This window comes from Protomyctophum parallelum (assembly GCF_964188405.1).
Source record: "Protomyctophum parallelum genome assembly, chromosome: 11".
Classification (NCBI taxonomy): Eukaryota; Metazoa; Chordata; class Actinopteri; order Myctophiformes; family Myctophidae; genus Protomyctophum; species Protomyctophum parallelum.
Window position 1 is genome coordinate 15,301,234 of NC_139707.1, and position 22,169 is coordinate 15,323,402.

The following is a 22,169-nucleotide window of genomic DNA, read 5'->3' on the forward strand; positions in this document are numbered from 1 at the left end:
ATTCCCAGAACAAATTATATTCACTTGTGATCTCAATAAATTGGTGTCAAAGTGCAGGCATAAAAAGGTGTGTTGTGTGAATATAAAATAATGTGCTAATGTGCTCCCCTGGTGGAGTGCCAGAGACTGCTATACGTATATGTATACAGTATAGTATTAGTGCCTGCATGCTTTAATGTGCAAGCAGTCACAACCGCTATACATTTATTTATTCTAATGTGATATAAGAAATGAAAGGTGCTTGGTACCTACAGTAGCACTGTATGTTGCTCAATTATTCTCCTATCATAAGCTGAACATTCTTCAACCTGTAAATAACAGTGGTGGAGGAAGTAGTCAGTATTTGTATAACACATTACATGCAACTCACCAGAGCTATGTTTTTTTTAAAGACTGTCGGCTGTGTTTTTATTAAAAGAAAATGCTTTTGGCTGTTTGCTTTAGTTTTGACATGTTCATATTTGACATGTTTAGGTAATTTGACCATGGATGTGCCCTGTCTGTTCTTCCATCCGTCTGCCTGTTAGGACAGGATACCTCAAGTAGTTTTGTTTTTTATTAAATGATTTGCATAAACCTCTGTGTAAAAAGGCTGTTATTTGTTGTTGTTACAGTTATTTACTACTTTTGTACTTCCACTCAAGTAAAAATATGAGTAGGCCTATTTATAAATTGTATCACTACTTAGGCCTTAAGGGATATTACACTTTACATTTTCGGAGTCATTTTAACATTTTTTGTGCACCCAGATAGTTTTTTAAGTTGCTTGATTCAGTATTTACTGTACTTATATTTGTTTTTCATTTTATCAGACACGCCCGCTTCCTAAAGAAACCAATAGTAATTTCCAACTCTGTTTTAACCCTGTTGGACTCAATGAAAACACCCATCCTTTTTCCTTTTTTCACCAATTACTTTTTTCAATTTCTGGAAAAAACACAAACCTCTCACGCATTAGAAGGCCAATATCAATCACCAGAACCAAGGGAGGGAAAAAAAGCACAGAACCTATACATATAATTATACCCACTGCCTCTATAAGTAATAAAAACATAATCTACGTACTTCTTCCACCACTGAGGACAATACATCATGAAGCAACTGTCACGCTCTAGACATGCTGGCACTTAGCTGTGTAGATCACAGGTGTGTGATCTACTGAACACATGTTGTAGTTTTACTGTGGAATGAAGTTGTCTGCTTGTATCCCTCTGACACCACCAACACAAGGACAGAGTCACACACATGCTTTGGCGTCTCATTCACTGCTATATTACGTGAGCAAGGGAGCGGTTTGTAAGCAGCTATAGTTCAGCGAAAAATATCCATGAGCGCAAAGGCAACCAGCTATTGGTGTGAAGTGGAGCGAGGGGTGTCAAGCCCCCATAAAGTAAAGCAGGCATGACAAAAACCATAAATCAGGCAGGTCAAAAGGTAAACAAAGGAGTAAAATGTATCAAAGTCCAAAAATCAAGCAGAGGATCAAACCTGAGGGACACTGGGGAAAGATCTACTGAAAAGCAGGAGTCCGGAAAACACACTAACAATAGGTTATACTCTAGCAAAGAATGAGCAGAATGAGTCCAGTCTTATAGGTGGAGGCTGATAGGGGAAGTTGGCACAGGTGAGTAGTGAGAACGGAACAATTGGGCTGATGAGAACGTTGGAGACAGGTGTGTGTAGAAGCAAAGGGAGGGGGGAGTGGCCAAAGTGGAAAGATGGACAGGCAGGGAGCCAGACCATAACAAGTGGAATTTAATGTGCCAGTTTTCATTACCTCCGCATTGGCTTTATTTCCAAGACCAAACCCATGCTGCCTGGCATTAACCAATAGGAAAGAAGCGCTTGGTTGACCCCCTTATAGCAGACATTTGGCTCGTATAGTTTTTGCCAACCACTCCAACGTATGTCAAATGAACTACACGCCAGGAAACTGTCCACAACCTCCAAGGCAACATGGGACATTTACGTGTCCGACACCTCGCAGCATGCGTTGACTACAACCCTTCTGATGCACATGTGTGACCGTATCCTAATAATGCATGTGTGTCACAACCAGACACACACACACGTGCAATCGTGTGCGAATACACACACACACACACACACACACCAGAAGCTGTCTGTCTATCATTGCAGGCAGGGCGTAAATCAGACGAGGCCGGCTCTACTGTGCGTTGCCGTGGTGACAGATTTACGAGAGGGCAACCTCCCTGTGAACCTGAGTTCTGCTTCACGTCTAACAACCCTCCCAAAAAAAAAACGACAAAAAAACTCCTATTTTTGTCGAGATTTGCAAGAGGGAAAAAAGTGAGAAAAGTTATAGGTTCCCCCTGTGCTTGGAAATTTCATGCAACTATGAAATCAGAGGAAATAGATAAACTAGCCCTGATGGAGTAATATACTATAACACTGCAGAATTTAATACATGCTGCCAAACATGATGTTGACATTGCTCGTCATCTTCTAATGTATACTTTTACATTCTTCATTGTTTTTCTAAATTTGCTTTCCACTTGATGGTATGTCTGCAGTATCTTACTCTCAGTCTTCCTACTGTCTGTCTCTCCTACACGGTTTCCTTCACAGCTTTCCTACTCGTCTTATATAGCTACGTTGTCTCCTTTGGTGTCTTTCCTTCATTAAAGGAGACAACGCTGATGAAGGCTTGAACTCCGAAACACGTTCGCTGCTGCTGCTCTGCAGAATACCATGTCAACAATTAAATAAATTAGAGTGCCTTAAAACATCAGTTCCGTGAGTGCTGGTTTTCTCTTTTAGAGACATTTCTGTTTCCTTCATTAAAGGAAACAATACCTTCAGACTGTCTAATCTCCTCTGTGTTACAAAATAAACTGCATTCCTCACAGGGCTTTGAAACAAACATCACAGAGTTTGAACAATCCGATATTCACGCAGACGAACGTTTGATACTCGCAACAGATGGTGCTGAGAATTGTGGGAAATTTGTGCTGTGATACCCATGCGTGTTCACAGAGAATCGCCGTCCATAAGTCACCAGTTGTTTTGACTAATGGGCTCCACTTGCGCCTCCATTTTCTTATCCAAACACAAGGTGTGTCCCCTAACGCGCCCTTACTCTTCCAATCCATTCTTGTTCCTAATTGGAACCACGGATAAAACGATTCACCCGTTCAGTTTTCTTTTTTCATTTGCCTCTTGGAGGTGTGTGGAGTGCAGGCAGGTAGGGGAAGGCAGGGGAATACTTAGCAAATTCCTTTTTATACGAGGTAATCTGAACATAATGGGGATTACAGGCACCGTTTAAAACAGCATAATAAAACAATAACACAGTTCTGAGAGAGAGGGAGTTTAATAATTCTTCTAATCCTCTCCACTCAGTTGTTTTGACAGCGTCTCACTCGAGGGCTGCAAAACACGCACAACATGCGCACGCATGCACGCACGCATGCACGCACGCACACCAATGCCCAAGTATTCCCAGCTTTGCAGTCCTTAAACGTGATTTAGTATTTAAATGGGGTAAAATGTTTTTGGCAATATATTTCCAGATATATATATATAATCCTCTCCACTCAGTTGTTTTGACAGCGTCTCACTCGAGGTCTGCAAAACACGCACAACATGCGCACACACACACACACGAGTGCACACACACGAGCGCGCACACACACACACACACACACACCAGCAGTAGCTGGGTCATAAACCACATTATAAACCACATAGTGTTTTAACAGAGCACTAGAAAGAGCCAATACAGGTCGCAGATGCAACGTGTTTTGACCTTGTAGATCTGCTATTTTCTCTGCACGACGACATCGTACGATGACTTATACATTGGGCTTAAGACTGTGTCTGTGTTTACAACCTGAACAAAAGCACAAGAAATATGTATGATTAAATATAATATTTGTGGCCACTGGCCAGCCTACACTTTTTGGCCAGCATTCTGTTATTTTTAAATGGTATTATTCTTTTTAATTCCAAGGTTTATTGACATCCTAGTCAGTGAGAGAGATGATCCCTGCTGCTGGTATGTAGTGCTGATCACATGACCTGACCCTGGATGCAGGCATGGCTTAGTCATTAGATAAGATAACATTCCTCCATCTTCCATCATCTATGATCTTGTGCGTGCGTGCAACTGATTGCGTGCACACGCACGTACTCGTCTAGGTGTGTACGCGTGCATGCGTGTGTGCGTGCATGCATTTGCATTCGTGCGAGCATGGTACGGAGAGTGAGCTATTGGTTGGGAATGTGCTCCACCAGGGGAAACGAAACGGCGTCACGTCACAATTTAAACACTAGGCTGTGAAAACAACTGATCCACATGCAGGACAGAACAGTGACCCGGCAGCGCTCTGATCGTCTGGCTGTCTCTTCTGCTTTGTTCAGACTGCATGGCGGCCCATATCTGATTTGTGGCCTAACCAGATTGGAATGAGATTGTTTGTATCAAGTCTTAAAAGAAAGAAAGATAGATAGATAGATAGATAGATGTGAAGCAGATATAATTATCTTTACCTGTCTGACAAAATATTGGACTCAATTGCATTTCTTTTTTATCCTGAAGATTGTAGCTATTATTTGGCCGTTCAAGTTCCATGCGTATGTTTTGCCAATGTTATTGTGAAAATATGATATATCATCATTATCATTAGTCATTAGACACCCTGCGGTGTTCTGACACAGGGTGATTCTAACATGTCCGCAGGTGAAAGGTCACCAGCTCCCTGTTGACCAATTACAGTGAATTCATGCTGAGGCAGGCTGACCAATGGCGTGCGGCTCATGCTGGTAGTTCCTGCTGTACTCACCAGGCAACAAACAACATTCACATTATAATGACATTATAATGACAATACAATAAGATGAATGAATGAATAGTTTATTTCGATACTCTTTGAACAATGAACAGTGTGACATTACACAAAGCATTTTTCAGTCTGTTTGAAAAGGTATAGGCAGAAGCTTTTATAGCTTATTAGTGCCTACTGCCTAATACATCTTTTTACATTGTTACTTTTTAGCAAGAATAATAATAATAATTGAAGAACATAAAGTAAAAACCTAAATACATATTGTACATAATTTAGAACCCTAATCTGCCATTTGAATATTTGATCAATTTATACACGTTCGGTCAATAAATCCATCAATCACTCTGTAACCCCGCTATCATGATTAACAGGCAGAATAGAAAAATATGAATCTTTATTTGGTACAAATAAGACTCATAATAATTCATTTAAATACTTGTAATAATAATAATAGTAATAAAATGAATAGCAAAAAAAGAAAAAGTCTGTTTCACAATCACAAGTGAACCATTCCACAGCTTCAAACAGAAATACACCTACTTTTCAAAGTAGTAACCTAAACCTACCCTAACTATTTTTTGTTTTAAATAGACCACTAACACACCCTCCCTGCATGGTGATGATATTATTGGTAAAATCGATTTACAGTATGTAAAGAATAAATGCATGTTTTTAATTTAGTCTGACTTAAAGCATGCAGGGATCAAACATATTCCCACCCGCCATAAGAGGATATCAAAAGCAGTGTACTTTCTCAGTGGACCCAGAGTGTACTCACGTATAACTGACAAAATGTCAACATTCAATTCATTTATTATGAGTTCATAATAATATGATTAATGGCTGTTTCCGATTTACTGACAAACTGCTCAAACCCAAGGCATGATCTAAAAGTTACACATGACCTGAGAGTCTCAAAACAGTGTAGATAATGACATTAAGAACAGATGGTGGAAGTTTTGCGGCAGCATATGACAGGTTCCATGTAAAACAGCTGTTTTCATTATTTTTGACACTATTATGTACAGTACAGAAACTATATCCTGAGCTCATCTCACAGACCAATCAAGGACATGAGTTTGACAGGGTATTTTCAGTATAATCCCTGCAGAATAAAGACACAGTTCGGCCAGATGCTAAAGTAATTCCAAACACGACTCTGAGCCTCTCTGAATCACATTGTGTTTCTATTTACACATCAATGATCCCTGGATCCCTGGAGCTCTCATCGGGGAAGTATATGGCTGTTTACTTTAAAATGCACTGTCAACAGGCAGGCTGGCGGGCAGGCTGGCGGAATGGCTGACAGGATGGCTGACTGACAGAGACAGACAGACATGCAGGCAGACAGACAGACAGACAGACAGACAGACACACACACACACACACACACACACACACACAGGTTTTTGACCAAAACCCAGATGTTCTGCACTGATTTCTGACTTAACCTAGCATCTCATTTGGAATATAAACACTTCTAGAGAGACTTTAGACATGTGACAGTGCGAGGTAGTAACGGTTTTGGGGGTAATGGAAGGTGGGGCTTTTCAGAGTAAAATCTGCCTCATCTGCTTGGCACTCTAGCGCCTTTATTATGAACAATTCCCCGGCAAAAGAAGAGTTTTGAAAAAACTAAAATCTAAAATGACAGATGCTTTCCCAGTTTTCATGGGTTATGGACAGTCAATAGGTTTGGAGTCCGTGACCGGCCGACGCACCTACGGACCGGCCGACCCATCGCACCGGCCGGCCGACGTATTTCACGTCGGCCGCTAAAAATGCATTCGGACCGACCGGCCGACCTATAAAAAGACCGGCCGACGGTGCTTACCGGCCGGCATGTCGGCCGGAAGAAATGGATTCTGCCCTCCCTCAGACTTGGATTAGCAGAAGAGTGTTCTTAGTTTTTAATACGTATTATACTGACATAATAGCATCATTTGATTCATGAATTATTATGAATTGATAATTGACTCATAAAAAACAAGCAATAATCTATAAGAAAACCGAGTAGCAACAATAACTCAACAATGCATGTCGTGACGTGTTGTTGGCTTGTACTGTAGATCGGTTATTTTTGTAAGGCTGAAGTATAAAATAGGTAATTAAATAAGTGGTTAATTTATGCTTTGTAATAATAAACTAACTCTGTAAACTACATGTAACAAAAGTTTTTAAAAACTGCAGATTCAATTCCAGACTCACCGCTTAACTCACGCCGCATCACCTGGTCATTTGTTCTCATGTTTTATTGTTACTTAGGCCTGTTTTTTTACCATAAGGTTTTTTTAATTATTATTTGTATTATTATAATCGCGCTCAAACTTCCTTTTCCCCCCCTGCCTTGATCTCCTTAATTATCTTCTTCCCTTTCTGTTTTTCCTGGAAAAAATGACACAATGGGAGCTACAGTATGCACAAAAAACAATTTCACCCCTGTTTATTTTTTACCTTGTCGCTCTATATAAGAGCTTCTGCTGGTAAAAAAGCAACTATTCCTCCCCAGTATGTGTGATCACACTCCTCCCAGTCAGTCAGACCAGCACATGGGGCTGGTATCATACTGTGATCTGTGCCACTTCATCACCTCCCCCATGCTGTGTTTGTGGAATATGGAGACAGGCACCAGGTGGAAAGATGAACAATAAGTGTTTTCCATGATGGCCTTCCTCTCCGGCTTTGAGCGAGGACACCTGTTCAGCGGGGTTTTTTTTAACTTAAAGGGATATTTTATACTTTCAAATCTTTTTGGGATCATTTTATCGTCCACTCAGGCACATTTGATATTTATTTTAGCTATACAAATGCAAACCTATTGGTCGCAGTTTACTACAGTATGAAAACCGGCAAAATAGTCAGTCTGTCAGTTTGACTCTCAATACTTATTTTTTGTAAATATCTCACCGGAATTCTGTGAGACGGAAGCCTGAGAAGAATGAGGGCTGCATGGATAACTGCTGCTGTCTAGGTCGATTTTCATTTGAGTGTTCTGGGCATCGTTGAGTGTTCTTCTCGCATGAAATATGTTCCGAGAAGGAGCGAGGGGTAAAGGCGGGTGGGGGAGGGGACGGGAATGGAGATGAGGGGTGTTGAGGATGTCACGATCCTGTTTGAACCTCCAAGTGCCAGCGGTGTTTGCTTTGACTAGGAGGTCCCATAGTCTGGCATGATGATAGGACACTGGACAGAACGGGTCACCGTGTGGCCTGAAACAACACAGGGAGCCAGAGACGTGACCCCGGGAATGTTCTAGAACAGTGTTACATACGGTGCACTGTTCAGAGAGAACGCCTCCGGCAAAGAAAACAGCCACCGCGCGCGAGGCAAAGAGGAGTGATGTTTCCTTGACAAGTGTATGTTATAAAAGGAAGGATAACATTTTTATAGAGACAGAGTTGTTCCATCAATCTACATCTGTCAAGTCTTGAAATACGTCTTCCATTCGACTGTGTTTTTTTTACTTGCTTTTGGTAGCTCGTTGTAAATCACTTTGGGTTTGGAATCCAGAGATGATGTAGCGGTTAAGTACACTTCCACCTACATGCAGCCACTTCCTGTTCTGGACCATAATCCCACCCAGAACCACCTCTCCTACACTGTCTCCATCTCAGCTTTCCTACTGTCTGTCTCTCCTACACTGTCTCCATCTCAGCTTTCCTACTGTCTGTCTCTCCTACACTGTCTCCATCTCAGCTTTCCTACTGTCTGTCTCTCCTACACTGTCTCCATCTCAGCTTTCCTACTGTCTGTCTCTCCTACACTGTCTCCATCTCAGCTTTCCTACTGTCTGTCTCTCCTACACTGTCTCCATCTCAGCTTTCCTACTGTCTGTCTCTCCTACACTGTCTCCATCTCAGCTTTCCTACTGTCTGTCTCTCCTACACTGTCTGTCTCTCAGCTTTCCTACTGTCTGTCTCTCCTACACTGTCTCCATCTCAGCTTTCCTATAATGTCTGTCTCTCCTACACTATCACCATATCAGCTTCCCTACCATCTATCTCTCCTGCATCTCAACTGTCCTACCGTCTGTCTCTCCTGCACTGTCTCCATCTCAGCTTTCCTACTGTCTGTCCTACTATGTATCCATCACTTATTTCATGTCAAATTAATTATGTATTTCACTGTGGAAAATGTTATGTGCCAGGGACCCTTTAGTAAAAATAGCTAGCCGTTTCGGATGTTATCAGATGATTTCATAGCCGTCATCAGCCCTTATCAAGACCATGCAATTGAGCCACTATGGACATTTCCTACATATTGACGTTGGTTTCAGCCATTGTCCGGCTTTGCGTTGTTCGCGTTGTCTGACTATACTAACCCAAAATCTAACCCTATAAATCTAGCCCTAACCCCGACCTCAGTCTTAACCGGCCATGTAAGTAAACATAAAGAGAAGTTGTTGTATATAGGCAGCACAGTTTCACGTTGTATTCGCTTCGGCGGCAGTAATTCCACCTCCGCGTTTTAGTTAGCGGTAGGCAGTACAGTATGTAGGAAATGTCCATTGTCTGAAAAGCAACATTTTGGTGATTTTCGGTTGATAACATTTGAAGCTGGGTAGCGGATCTATGACCTTGTTAGATTGGCTATTTTCAAGTATCTGATATATAGGGTTATGATTTGGATGCTACAGTATATGCTATACCTAATTTTTCTGGGGACCCCCAGCAACCTCCTCAAGGACCCCTGGGAGTCCCCGGACCCCACTTTGAGAACCACTGGTCTAAATAAATAGTGCCCACAGAGGCGTCCTCACCTTGACTGAACCTCTGTGACAGCCATGGAGCCGCTTTCTCTTATCGGCTGTTTTTTGGGCCTGGAGACAAACTCATGAATGAGACATTATTAGATATAATAAGTTAGTTTCAAAGGTTCAGCTATATCCTAATGTCCTCATTTAACACCACTGATTAGCTCTCTCTCTCTCTCTCTCTCTCTCTCTCTCTTTCTCTCTCTCATCCTGTTTCATTCAGTAGCAGGTATGTAATGATATCCTGGTGTATATGCTAATAATACCGGTGTGCTCAAACATATGTTCGCCGGAGCGTGTGAGCTTGTCAGCTGACTCTAAATGGCATTAAAACAACGTTACATAACAGGTGGTATATGGCATGTACTGTAAGAAGTTGTGAATATGCTAGATTTCTCTTGAATGATGTCAACACTACATCAAGGTATAAGCCCTGTTTACGAGTGGTGATGTCTGCACATACTGATACTGCTATCGTGATGTCATAATGTTTGTTAGGTTTTAGGTTAGGTTTCTGGTCTAGAGGGGCGGGTCGCGGCTCAGATTTGCGCACGCCCTGATTGGATCTCATCGATCTGTCCGTCACCCCCGGCCCCTCCTCTCCCCCTAGTGCAGCGCTACGTCACATCATTTGGAGCGACGCCCACCCGGAAGGGTTGACTCCCACTTTTAGACCAGAGCGGCCAATGCGTTCCTCCAGGCTTTCAATTTTTGCACCAACAAAAATGAAAGCCTGGTACCGAGGCTACACAGGACCTGATGATGGACACTTCACTTCACTAGTGCTTATTTAAGTGCACTTAGTGCAGTATATTTTCTCTTAGCCTGGTTTGAATATGGGAATGCCTGGTTATACATGGCCTCGGTCCCAGCCATACTCCTCTGCGAAGAGAAATTTCCTCCAGCGGCCAAAATCCCACAACTTCCGCCCCAAAACAAATGACAGCATCTATAGCATAGGTCTTGCCCAGCTTGGGTTATACATCACTGAGGTTATGAAGCACCTGCATCTACCTTGCAATCAGCACAGAACACTTTAGAGTTTGTGAAGCCTAGTTTTCTGTTCATTCTGTACAGACCACAGCAGCGTGTGTGTCTCTAGAGTCGTTGTGAGTATTGATTTATTTATGTGCTGTAGTGTTTGGACATGTGTGCATGTTTTAGGCAGGTGATCTTTGTATGTTTAGCCAGTTGTATTTTGTTGATAGAAGTGATTGTAATTTTATGTTTTTTGTGTGTTTTCAGAACCACACACACATGCTTTCTGTACAACTCAACGTTCTTCAGTAAAACCCTTAACCTAAGTGCTTTGTTGTTCTTGACCGAACCACCTGGAGCCGTGTAAAGCTTCCAAGCCACACTACAACTACTATAACTATTTTTAATTGACATTAGTAAATAAAATAACTATTTACAGATATAATGATTTTAAGATAATCTGTAAATTCCTATTTAGCAGAGAGTACATGTACAGGTGAGAATTTAGATTTGCCCTTTGGTGGTTGAACTTGGTTGAAATTAACTATTTCAGATTATAGAATTTTCCTCTGAATTGGGACATGAGAGTGAACAAAGTGGTGATAATCCATACTGTAGCATTTTGCATAGTCTTCTATGATATTATTTATTGTATACATTATATTGCAATAACAATGTGTGGGTGTCACAGAATGCAGAGGCACACCTGGACTTGCAGCACACTGTTTGGGAAGCACTGCCCCAGACTGTCCTTTAAGGGAAACAGCAGGAAACTGCATACAGAAATAATGAAAACAAGACTTCAGCCTGGCCTCGTAGACAGCCTGGCCCACTGTGTCATCTAATCTCTGTTTTGGCTGAGTCATTATTTCAAAAAATGACATTTTGATGGGAATGCGTTTATCTTGCCAATGCCAACTATGAAGTAATGAGATCTGAATCCGGCATTACTTACATATAGATATATAATTGTATAGGGTAGGAAAAATGAACTGGGCTAATTAAACATTTTATTGACACCAGTGGGGAAAACTCAGACCAAATGAGTGCATTCCAGAACCTCTGTGTTCTGTTTGTTATATAAGCTTGGCGGCTTTCTGTACAATTACTTGATGGACCGTTTGATTTGAACAAACTTGTGCAGTAATACTGTACATGACATGAGTTCACATTGTATTGAAATTACTCTGGGGCAAGGAATGTGCATGCGAGTGACATTGACACACACAAACAAACACACACACACACACACACACACACACACACGTGTGTTTCACTGTAGCTGTGTATTCCACTTTTGCAAATTGCTATGTGTACGTGCCTGCGAGTGTGCGGGCGAGCATACAGTATTCTACAGTCATTTTTTTATTTACCTTTATTTAATCAGGGAAGACCATTGAGAGAATGCTCTCCCAATGTTTCATATAAAACACAGTGAGTATAAAAGCTATCACCGGTATTGAAGCATAAAGCACTGAGGTAGACTGTATCGAGAGGCTTCAGTATAGTTAATGATTGAATGAATGAATGAACGAACATCTCTATAATGAAAGACAGACATAACTATTGCTTGAGCAATGCATTTTCAATTAGAGAGAGAGAAACATACCTTGTTTCTATAAAGGAAACCAATTTTTCACTTTAGTTTGTTTTGTTAGATGTTCCACATGCATTTTCAAAGAAAGCTTTACATCTAACCAGATACCTAGATATGTATAGGAGGTGACACTCGATTTGTTCACCTTTAGAGGTCTCAATTCAGTCATGGCTGTACAGTAAAGAAGAAGCATGTTTGCTATTTAGCATTTGACAGACTCTTATCATATGCCTGACAACTACCGGTAATCACACACATTGTACCTGCACCTATAATCTCAGCTGGAACAGTCGTCCAATTATTCCCTGTAGGCAATCATATTCCTTTCAATCTTCATCTATGACACGAACAGGATCATGTGCTTTATTACCTAACCATCTTTTGTGGAAAGTAACTATATTTACTGAAGTACTGTAACCAATTAAACCCTATAAGCGTTATGGACTTTTTTACTCCACTACAATTATTAGCAGCTTTAGTTACTCTGGTAGTTACCTTGCAGATTTAGAATATGAATACAAAACATACATTTATTTATAAATTATCACAAGTATTATAGGTTAAGCTACCGAGCCACATCATACCGTGCAACTGCAACATTAACATGCATTTATATGCATAATGACTGTTGAACAAGTACTTTTAGTATATTATGATGCCAATACGTTTGTACTTTTTTACAGTTACATTTTTAATACAGAACCTTTACTTCTAGTATTTCTACTTTTACTTACTAAAAAGTATTTCTTTCACCATGGTACGTATAACCATGGAATATTAAATATTTATTTGATGTAGATGAAAATGCTTTCTCCATCTGCATCTCTCCAGCACTCCATACGTGTTCCATGGATTAGTGTGATATAGTAATGACCGGCTGTGACGAAAACATGCTGGCATTCTATACCCATAATGCATTTCACTGGGTGCTGGAACAGAAACAGCTCCAGGTGATGTGCTGTAGCTGTTGAATATGCATGTTTTCATTATCTGCCTTCAAAACTACTGTATTCTGCATGTGGAAGAACAGCTCCAAAGACCTTTTTACATAGTTAGAGAAGTTATTTATCTCTATTGCGTTATCATCCTGTCATCCGTTTGGCGGCTTGAGAGTGAGAATTATGTATAAGCCTAAGAGCAGCTACTGTAATTCTGTTGCTGCTTCATATTTTAGTTTCCAACATCGGCGTAAAAAAAGACTTCAGGCATCAGGCTTGTGACTATAGAAACATGACAGACTCCAGGTGGTGCAAATACAACATGCTGCTCCTCCCACAACAGTATACATCTGTTGTGGGAGTACAGAGGGCTTCAGTGAAGTGTGATATCTAACACACTCACTCCTTCCATGACAGGATCAATATGTGTTGAGACCGCACTGTAAAATCCTCAGTGTTCATTTAACTCTGAGGGGTAACGCATGAAACCAAATGGACTGAGGATTTGACTATGCGGTTCACTTCTGGCTCATGAAAAAATAAGATATTATGTCTTCACCTGAATCATCTTTACAGTTTAACTGCTGCATGGTCAGTGCACTGAAGAAACCACATCCAATAAATAACAACATTCTCCATCCATCTTGAACAGCTTATCTACACTGGTGGTAGTATAATAAGTATGAATGTATTAGTACAGTATGTAGTATGAATTAACCTTCTGTATACTTTCAAATATAGTTAAACATTGTGACGTGACTTTATTGTTGCATTATATGGCTGAATGGTGTCTATTTCACATTAAAGAATTCACAGTTCCTTGCATAATTAGTTATGTTTACAGCACAGATCTTAGTTCCTAATATCACATGTGATAAGTGGAGGCGTTTGTGTACGGTTTACCATTGGACCGGATTGGCACCTTGCTGATTTTTTCCATACATCCAACAGACTGGAGGATGACAGGGAACTAAGTGGCATCAGAGACAGTAATTATCTCACTAGCAGGGTGCATGTGCGAGCGCACATGCACGCACTATACGGTGTATACTTTTTCACCGAAGACTCCCAGCCGTCACTCCCAGCACGGCAAAGCATGATTTCAGTCGCTCACCTCTCTGTCCTGTCTGTCACCCAGTGGATTTTACGTGTACCATTTTTACACATACACATGCACCAGCTGGGCAGCCATTACAGTCGTATAGTATAGGAAATGCGTCTGTGTGGTCTCTGTTGACCTTCATTTTGCACATTAAATATCATTACAAAGATGGCAATTATGTTAATGAATCCAGTTCCATTACACATTATGTTACATAATATGCGACTGTGGCTCAGGAGGTAGTGCAGGTCGTCCAATGATCCATGGGTTGGCGGTTCGAATCCCGGCTCCTCCTGTCTACATGTCGAAGTGTCCTTGGGCAAGACACTGAACCCCAAATTGCTCCCGGTGTGCTAGTTGGTGCCTTGCATGGCTTCTGCCGCAATCGGTGTGTGAATGTGTGTGTGAATGGGTGAATGTAATGCACAATCTCTGTAAAGCGCTTTGGATAAAGGCGCTATATAAATGCACCATTTACCATTTATGTTTTAACCGTTTCCGTCGTGTCCACACATCCTAGGGCAGCTGTTCCCAAAGTGGGGTCCGCGACGCATAGCCAGGGGGTACCCAAGCCCCCCCCCTTTTTTTTTGAGGGGGCTAGTGAATCATGGTGTGTGTGTAATATGAAATGTCCAGTACCTCCCCAGTGCCTCCCCAAGTGCCACCCCAGTGTCTGCCCTGCAGTGTCTGCCCAGTGTCTGCCCAGTGCCTCCCATGGTGCCTCCCCAGTGTCTGCCCAGTGCCTCCCCAGTGTCCGCCATGGTGCCTCCCCAGTGTCTGCCCAGTGGCTCCCCAGTACCTCCCCAGTGTCCCCTGAGTGCCTCCCCAGTGTCCCCCTGAGTGCCTCCCCAGTGCCTCCCCAGTGCCCAGCCGAGTGCCTCCCCAGTGTCCCCCTGAGTGCCTCCCCAGTGCCTCCCCAGTGTTCCCCTGAGTGCCTCCCCATGCTCCCCAGTGTCTCCCCAGTGTCCCCTCAGTGCCTTCCCAGTGCCTCCCCAGTGTCCCCTCAGTGCCTTCCCAGTGCCTCCCCAGTGTCCCCTCAGTGCCTCCCCAGTGCCTCACCAGTGTCCCCTCAGTGCCTTCCCAGTGCCTCCCCAGTGTCCCCTCAGTGCCTTCCCAGTGCCTCCCCAGTGTCCCCTCAGTGCCTCCCCAGTGCCTCCCCAGTGCCTGCCCAGTGTCCCCCCAGTGTCTCCAATAGCAATACAAGGGCAATAATACAAATTCATCTTAATTTATTAATCTTATTAATTAATTATTGAATCAAATTAATTAATTAATCAAAATGTTCGACGCAAGAAGGCCCCCCTGCGCCCAGCACCATGCCAAAGCTTTTTCCTGCAGGAAACACTGCTTGTGGTTGTAAATATATTGTTATCTGTGTTGCGAGGATGAGGGGGTACCTGGAAACATATCTACCCCAAAAGGGGTACCTGGTCCAAAAAAGTTTGGGAACCCCTGTCCTAGGGAACTTAATCGAGCGATGCATTGGACGTGTGTACACGTCCTAGCGCATCCTCAATGATATCATGCGAGGGGAGAATATTCTGAATTGGGGGGTTCAGAGTAAAAGCGGACATGTCTTTCTGGCACCCCAGAGCTTCTATTTTGAAGGAATCCCAGCACTGATTGTGTTAATAGGGGTCGGATGTGCATGCAGAAGCCATTGTTAGGTCCGTGATTAGCATACCGTTCTGTCTGTCTGTTTATTTATTAAATGTGTTGCTTTCTAGGGAGAGCAGGCATGGTTGAAGGCAGGTTGATATATTATAAAGTGTAATTAGTTAATAATTACAGTGTGGTAATTACATTGGAGAGGAAACCCAGAGGTGAGTCACAGCGGGAAGCCTTCTGAGGCGACTGGCTACTGACGGAACCCTGAGAGCGTATGTGCACGCATGCATGGACACACACACACACACACACACACACACACACAGACGCACACACGCTCGCTCGCACGTACACATACACACTCACACTCTCACACACACACACACACACACACACACACACACACACACACACACACACACAGGAACTCATGCAGACAACAGGCAGCGACCTACACAGTGTAACGCATTATGCATTCACCTCTGCAGACGGTGCTGCTATTACAAACATAATGATGAACACAAACATATCATCTGCGTACATGTGTTCTCTCTGGGGCGCGTATTAATTTACTTTCTATTTGCTGCAGCCCCCGCTCTGCGTGTCCCTGTAGGAACAAGTCATCACATTTTAGTTTGCTGCACAACACAGTCACTACCCGAGGGGGAGACACTTTAAAGCCTGATTTATACTTAGTCGGTATTACGGCCGTAAATAACCGATCTACAAGCTCACAACTCGCCACACTGTGGGGAGTTGTGAGCTTGCTGATCGGCTGTTTTTGGTGTGCGACACCACACCTTTAACAGTCATGAATATTGGATTAAGATCCTCCGGGCTGCCTGAGTGTTGCAACAACTCTTAAGCAGTGCACAAGCATGCACACACACATTTTAGACATTCAAACATACCGCATTCATGCATGCACACACATGACTGCAGTGCAAACGTAAACTATACACACTTAAACATATTGTGCTTGTACACTCAGGCGCACACCTCATGCATACAAGCACGCACACAACTACTGTCACATTTATAGATGTGCCGGGATCTTTGTATATTATCCAGTTTTAATGTGTTTATGAGGTGACAGTACTTCATTAGGCCCCTTGGTGTGGTTGTTGTGCAATGATGTCTTCCCTTCCCCTAACCCCTCCCCCTTTATCATACAGCAGCTGTGGGTGAAGCTTCAGTTCAGGTGGATCACCACCCATCACCACCCACCAGGCAAATCAGGCATAGGCTACTTAATGAACTGGTGGGCGTGTCCGAATAAAAACGACACAGCACTCCATATTTAACTAAAGCTTGCTGCTGGTCAACAACACAGCCACCTCACCCTGCACGCACGCACACACGCACGCATGCCCACGCACAGCCACGCACGCACGCACACACACACAATGTAATTTATCTGAATAACTCAGGCTATCAACACCCCTCCAAGTGCAACCCAAGGATTACCCTCTCTCATGCCCTGCATTACACACATACACACACACACTCTCACACGAACACACACATGCATAGAAACACGCGCGCACACACACACACACGCACGCTTGTGTGCACGCACACATGTTATCCGCATCAGTCGGGGTATTATAAACCGCAGCAATCGCACATCTCTGGCTCTGCTCGCACCTTTCCAATTTCCCGGTAATCTAATCCTGTGTGTTGATCAATCATTCCAAGGGGAGAGAGAGAGAGAGAGAGAGAGAGAGAGAGAGAGAGAGAGAGAGAGAGAGAGAGAGAGAGAGAGAGAGAGAGAGAGAGAGAGAGAGAGAGAGAGAGAGAGAGAGAGAGAGAGAGAGAGAGAGAGAGAGAGAGAGAGAGAGAGAGAGAGAGAGAGAGAGAGAGAGAGAGAGAGAGAGAGAGAGAGAGAGAGAGAGAGAGAGAGAGAGAGAGAGAGAGAGAGAGAGAGAGAGAGAGAGAGAGAGAGAGAGAGAGAGAGAGAGAGAGAGAGAGAAATATTTGTACCTTTTCATATCATCGGCATAGGGTGGAAAGCTCGTTTGTCCAAATCCACAACGCGTGTGAGGTTGTACTGTAAAATAGATTGCCTATTTCTGCTACTTTTGTGTGTCACGGTAGCAGCATGTTGAAGTCAGTGGCTTCTCTACTGGGGGGCATTGCTCCCCCATGCAGATTGGACTTTGTGCCACTCCAGTCCAGATTGGCCAGTACCCTACCAATATTTTAATGTTTTACAAATGTTAAATCTATAAGTTCTTCATGATTATTATAAATATATACATTTTCCAATTCATTGAATAGTTAATCGAAATACAAGGTAATGCAGAAGACATTATAATGCTCATGCTCAACATAATTGTGTTTGTTTGCTGTTGTTGTTGGTGCAGCGGCTGCTGCATACTTTTCAACGTATCACTTTGTTATTAACAGGAGAGTATCTGTTATACATATACTGTAGGGGGTTTGCAAAATATTGCCCCCGTTGGAAAACATTATGCCATTTACACAAATACTATACATAACATACATTGAAATATATATGGAGATATAAAGTTGCTGCCCGACAGCAGTGATGTGAAGTTGGATTAGGGGAACGTGGTCCGCATGTGTAGGTTTGGGAGGGGGGTCTTGAGTTTTGTCTTGGGTTATGACCTTAGAGAGTTAATGGAACTTCACAGAGAAAGAGCGAGGAGAAGTGGATATCGTCTGCCTTTTCAACTATAATCCTCACCGGATTAGTTAAACAATGTTGCCTGATGACTTGCATTTACAATTTGGAGAGGAAAGTTACAGTTTGGCAGGAAAGTTGAAAGACTCTGTCTGAAGCCTGGTGAGTTCTCACCAAAATGTATTAAGATACAAAATTACAAAAACATAATTTGGGACGCTTGTTCTGATATCAAATGGACAGATTAAGTTTGGTTGGTAGCTTTTACTGTGAAGATGACTATCTCCACAATGTCACATCAAGCATTACAACCGCAAAAGCATCCATGTGTCATTTTATTAGTAGTTTGCATTGGATATTCAAAAATAGCAGATATACAAGCTCACAGCGTGTCATTTCATGCCGCACTGCGTGCTTGTACATCTGCTACCCTTAACCTTTTAAACCCCATGGGGGTCCGGGAGGGAAAATCTAAAATATCGGAGTTGGAACCTGAGACCTTGACCAGCCCCATTTACCCGCTGAGAGCTGTTCATGAGGTGGACAGAATCTAGCCCCCGCCGCCGGGGGATTGGGGCTCAGGAGGTTTGGGTAAATAAAATGAGTGGGACACAGATTGATGGGCTGATTGAAAGCAAGCAAGCTTGATGCTGATGATAATAAAAGAAAGAGCTTGATTTATTTTGAATAATCCATTTAATACAAGTAAGACGCGCAAACGCGTGAAGCGAACGCAGCTCGTGTGTGTGTGGTTGTGTGTGTGTGTGCTACAGCTGCGCCCTGTGTGTGTGTGTGTGTGTGTGTGTGTGTGCGTGCGTGCGTGCGTGCCACAGCTGCGCCCTCTGGTGGCGGGCCGGTGGTGTAACAGCGTGACACCACACAGCGTGACACACACACACACAGACACTCAGCCCCTGCTGTCATAGTAAGTGGCTCACTGCGTTCGCAACCATTTCAAGCAACAAAACATCAGAAAGGCAGAATGGCCGAATATATTTTGTGCCTTAATATTACATCAAATGGACGATGCAAAGGAAACCAACAGATCTTTTCTGAGTCTGACCCAGAGCGCGGTGGTCATTCAAATGAATTGATTGAATTGACTATTTACTATGACTCTTAATTATTAATCATATATTAATTTAATGTACCCCAAGGGTGTGTAAACGGAACAAGTCCGTATACTTACAGTTACGTACATTTGATTCATATTACATTATATTACATTATTATTATATTATCATTCATATATATAGTCATATCAAAAGTTAAGTGTGAAAATGTGAATAATAACAAAAATTAGGAAATATTTGCTTTGCTTCTGCTGTGAAAACATATAATGTCAAGCCATCAATCAAGTTTGACACTTCAAAAGTCTCTATGAGGCCCGTCCAGATCGAAATAGAAACTCCGGGTGTGTTTTTTAATATGGTGCATATCTATTCTGGTGAACCTTTCTGGATGCTGAGCTGGCGATCCTGGTTTGCAGTTATCCATAGCTTCGCATTTTTAACAGGCCTTCTTTAAAGTATATCACTTCTTATGACGGGAAACAAGACATTTCCAGTTCAAGACCATTACACCGTCTGAAAGCATTACGGCTCCGTCTGCCAGCCGAGCCCTCAGATTCGATTACAGCTGATATTGTAAATGGGTTTTAAGGATCTGCCCCGTCTGGCCCCAGAAGAGATCCTTCAGAAAGCAGATCTGTGTCCCCCCTTCTCGCTTACGACACCGCTGAATAGCCGGCTTCAAGACGCTCGTAAAGAACTGCTTTGCACGGACGGATCTGGGCTCTATTGGAAACACATTGGCTCATAATATTTGCCCCCACCCATCCCCCCCACTCCCCGTGATGTGAAGGGTTCCCGTGGCGGTTCCAAGGTCAAACGCCTGTAAAATCAAAGACGGCAATTTGTCGTCGGGTCTGTGGCGATCCCTCCTTGAGCGGCGCACGCAGAGCCTGATGTCATCTGTACTCCATCAGGGAGAGGAGAGGAGAGGAGAGGAGACCCATTCAAGCTGCCGTTGTAATCCCCATCAGACCAGATGTAAATCAAGACATTTTCCCATTACAGAGGGACTGGGTTCTCTGATGGACCAGCTGCACCTCCTGTCGCTTCCTGCACCGTCGTCCCAGGAACGTGATCGTCTGATTAACGTGCGCCCTGGGAACGTGGCCACCACTCTGCCGGGCCGCGGGCCGGCTGATTTGTTGAGGGAGTTACAGTGTGTTATCAGGCCCTGGCAGACAGGCAGGCACGCAAATTAAGAGCACACGCCAATACGTGTTGTGTGAGAGTGCACGCGTGTGATCACGCAACGGGGGCACACAGTTGCATGCACATACACACAATCACACTAGGGATACCCTATTGTGCACACACCTCACGCGTACACCTGTAGATTTCTCATGCGTCAACAGCGTGGAATCCGTGGATAGTGTTGTTTGGCTGCAGCGTTTTGCTTAGGTGGCCAATTTCTTCCTCCTCCAGGTGGCTCTCGCCAGCTCCTCGGAACTCCTCGGGAGCTGAATTCCTCTGCCCCATGCCGGAAGCTTCCATTGGTCTCTATCTGAATTCCTTCTGCCCCATGCGTGCCGGAAGCTTCCATTGGTCTCTATCTGAATTCCTCAGCCCCATGCCGGAAGCTTCCATTAGTCTCTGTCTGAATTCCTCAGCCCCATGCCGGAAGCTTCCATTGGTCTCTGTCTGAATTCCTCTGCCCCATGCCGGAAGCTTCCATTGGTCTCTATCTGAATTCCTCTGCCCCATGCCGGAAGCTTCCATTGGTCTCTATCTGAATTCCTCAGCCCCATGCCGGAAGCTTCCATTGGTCTCTATCTGAATTCCTCGGCCCCATGCGTGCCGGAAGCTTCCATTGGTCTCTATCTGAATTCCTCAGCCCCATGCCGGAAGCTTCCATTGGTCTCTATCTGAATTCCTCGGCCCCATGCGTGCCGGAAGCTTCCATTGGTCTCTATCGGCCGCTGGATGCATGAAGCGTCTCCCGTGTTTCTGAAGAAGACCAGCCACTGTCATCTGTCAACAACATCTGCTGGAAGCAGCTTGTTTTCATCGCGGGGGGATTTTACGGCAACGTACCTGTCACTCCCACTCGTACGGATTCCTAACAGATGCCGCCTCGCTTACTTTCAAACTCATTAACAGTGCACACACACATACACACGAATGAACACACACGCATGCACGCACACATATGCACGCACACACGCACACACACGTACACATACACACACACATACGCACGCGTGCGTGCGCTTGTCTCTCACTGTGTGCGTGTTTGGGTATGCTTTGGATGTATAAACACACCTATAAGCCTTAACTTTAACCCTAGTCTCTCTATTCTGGTGCAAACATTCTGTGAAATTGCCCATTTACAAGGTCATAAATCGCTTTTTTCAGCAAATATATTTAGAGTACAGCAAATACCGGAGGCAGCCTAGCATAGAGCCCTGGGGGACTCCTGTCAACTAAGTATAGGGTTTAAGTGGTTAAGTTTGGCCACGACATGTCTGGGATTCAAGGAAGGAAGGAAAGAGAGAGAGAAAGAAAGAGAAAGAAAGAAAGAAAGAAAGAGAAATTGAAGAACTGATGGATTAAAAGAATCAGGCGCCTTCGACCTGTTTGCCAAATAAAGGACTTTTATTTCAATTATGTGACGTGAACGACAAACATTCACAATTAAAACTCTCTGCTTCAAACTAAACTAAACAAT